The sequence below is a fragment of the Trachymyrmex septentrionalis genome, unplaced genomic scaffold (assembly GCF_001594115.1).
Source record: "Trachymyrmex septentrionalis isolate Tsep2-gDNA-1 unplaced genomic scaffold, Tsep1.0 scaffold101, whole genome shotgun sequence".
NCBI lineage: Eukaryota > Metazoa > Arthropoda > Insecta > Hymenoptera > Formicidae > Trachymyrmex > Trachymyrmex septentrionalis.
The window spans coordinates 1,499,027-1,502,426 of NW_017304136.1; the positions used below are offsets into that span (position 1 = coordinate 1,499,027).

Here is a 3,400-nt window from a genome sequence, read left to right on the forward strand (position 1 = left end):
ATTCTCAATGTTTTGTTCTAATTGATTAGGAATATCTTCAAGATCTTTCACGTGATACGTGACGCATGCTTTGCCATTTTTTTCTGCTATCTCATTTGCGAACGCAAAAAATTGTGTAAAAAATTAAATCATGCGTTGACGTAGTTAATAGATGTAGATGCTTCAGTTTGACGTTGCTATTAGCTGCGTCGACCATTGGTCGCCGTATGTTACGTATTGTATTACTGTGCACCGCACATAGAAGTAATGATTGTAACAGCAACGTGCATATTATGTAACATTGCGACGATCCTGTTTCACGCGACGTTTGAAACGTTCACTGAATTCTATCTGTCTCCACTTACTTCACTTCGATTATGTACAATTATAAAACCTATTCTTGTCGCATTAAATACGACGCACTCAACTACAAGGCTAAGTAACTTGGCGAAGCTGTTATCTAAAGTACTAGGTCATTGCATATGAAATGTTTTAAAAGTTTTACAGTACACATTCGCACAAATGTTTCGCGATAACCAGGTATTGCGTGTTAAAGCGATATATTTTTTTTGCAAAAAAAAAACTTCTTGTTTTATTTTTCGTGCAAAATTTGCAACTTTTCAAGTCAACAATGAATTCGAGAAAATGTGAAAAAATTAGGAAATTTTTGTATAACATTTCTCCTTATGATTTTAACATAGAGATATAAAAACATGTGAAAAAATTTTTTTTAACTTTTAGAAAAAAATACCAGAAGGCTTTTAAATTAATTCTTACAGTTTGGGACAATAGATTAAAAATGTAAAATTTCTCGATTTTAAAGGCGCGCATATATATAAAATCATTCACACAAGCTTGAAATGCGCATGTGGACGTATGCATTTTTTTTCCAGCAAAAAGAGAAAGGAAGAAAGAGAAAAAAAGAGAGAAAGGTACTTAAAAATATGTGTCAGAATTACTGGGTATTTTTTCAGCACATTTTCTACTATGTTTATAATCGACGAGAGAAGGGGAAGGAACACAACAAACGTTAACCGCAGTTTCTTCGCTCAATTTAGAAACATATTTTCGCGACAAAAATATCGAAGATTTTTACCATTTATTGCTTTTCTACATTACAAAAACGACTGTATTATATGTTTGTGCAATCAGAGAACGTATCGTCAGAGACGATAACCCTAACGAAATATCGGAGGCCTATAAAGACAATTTTATCGAAACACCCGGACTTTAATCGTTATCGATAAATAATTAATGCAGAAGGAAAAACAAGAGAATTTTATGCACAAAGTTTATACGTATGACGTTTCGGCTTTTATCAAAAGCTTTTATGAAAATCCGTCGAGATACACAATCCATCGAATAAACGATATAATCGGGAATATGTTTATATCATTGTTTAAATTATTGAGCAAAGTCATCGATAAGACTGATTGAATTACTCTGACAGGATTATCAACATCAGAAATGCCATAAGTTCATTAAAAAAAACCGGATCTCATTCAATATCTAGACAAGTAGACATCTAAACAAATTAATAAGTAGACAAAATTGGATTTTTTTGGACAAAAATTGTTCTCTCCGATCTTTTTAAAATTTATAAGTATTATAATGTATAATTGGTAAAAAAAAATATACAAAAAATCTTATTCGTATATTCGCCTGGTGCAAACCAAATGACTTATGCCATTAGGACGACATAAAAAATATTGTTTACTTTCTATCTGAATGGTTCATTTTGACTAATGATTCGTTGGTTTTCTTGCGAAAAATGCAAATGTATACACAACGCATCATACTCAAAATATTATTCCTGTTAGAAAGGAAATTATCATCAGAAACTAGGAAAAAATATCACAAGATAATTAGAGATAACTCAGGAAGGAAATAATTATCAGAATAGGATGATTTAACAAATAATAACATAGCGAAAGAATTTATTTTCTTCATCATTAAATCACAGATTTATATAAAATTTTATAAAATAAAGAGAGAGAGAAAGAATATTAAAAAAAATTTTTTTTTTTGAAAAAAAACGAATTAAAAACGAATAATGAATACAAATTATATATTTACGATTATAGAGATGATCATTCGAGTACAGTTTTCTTTCCTATAAATACATATTCATTATGTATATATGCAAAAACATTGTTCTTTTATTATATTTATTCTTTGTTCAATGTGTACTTTTCTATAATTAGATAAGCACATGAAAAATATCGAAACTAAATTGCATCGATAACTGACAATTAAGCAGACGCTATCTTATCGATCGCGTCTTGTGTTCGGCTTGTGTTTATTGACAATTCAAAGAGACACACTAACTTAGGAAATTTAATACCTTAGTATAAAGTAATCTCTTTCACAGAAAAGATAACAAACACAGATAACAACGCTACGCATAAATTGCAACACGTTGTAGATTTTTAATAATTGAATCATATGATTCTTGATATGTATGATTTAAAAAATTCTGAATTAAAAATTACAAAATGAAGCTAAATATTTATTATATTGATATTATGTAATTTTATTATTTATTATCTAATATGTGTTTACATTACGTATAACTTCGTATGCTATTAAAAATACGGAACTGAGGAAGATTATAAAAAAAATAGAATCATTAAGTTAACAAGAATTGAAGAAAAAAAAAATTAATTTTCTAAAAGAAATTTATTCAAATAAAATAGGTGAACAGAACGAGATAGCTTGCGTAGTAGTAGGTAGCAATATATATTTTCGTCTCTTAAAGGAGAGACTTGGTGACGTCACCAACGAGGGATTGAACGGGCGAGCCTCCGGGGGTCGACCAATCGCGATCCGACTTTCGCTCCTACATGTTTTAACTCACTGAAACGTTGCGTCACCCTTTCAAAGATCCGTCTGAAGCAATGAATTTCATCATAATAGTGTAATCACCTTCGATAAATTCTTCGATATTAATAAAATTCAATATTAATTAAAGCTATGATCAATATAGTTCTTCCAACTGATGGTATTAACCCGCATTTCTCCAATTTGTTTAATATATTTAACTAATCAACGAAATTAAATATAATTGAGTATCGGTTGATCAATCATATTAGGAAATAATACAGGAAATACCCATTTCAGAAAAGCTCCATTTGCCCTTGAGGACGAGCCTCCACCTTAACATCGAATGCATGCGAGGGGAAAGTCACCCCTCTTTCTCTGCTGCCATTGCCACCCCACTCACTCTTCCACCACTAACTCATTTCCCGCAGTGCCGGCTCATTACATTAGAAAAAAAAAAACCTTTATTTTTTGTGATGTTAACAAAAAGTCTTCATGCGATTTGAAATATAAATAAAAAGAAATATATTTTGAATATTATAATTTAATTAAATGTTTTTACATATAATTTATTTATTATAAATTTTTTAATTTACTATTC

General features: G+C 30.0%; 1 protein-coding gene across 4 annotated transcripts in view; it reads left to right on the forward strand.

Moving 5' to 3' along the window:
- LOC108756400 (hexokinase type 2) overlaps positions 1–3,400 on the forward strand; it is a 17,929-nt gene that overhangs the window by 5,725 nt on the left and 8,804 nt on the right. The gene's annotated exons all lie outside the window — the stretch shown is intronic.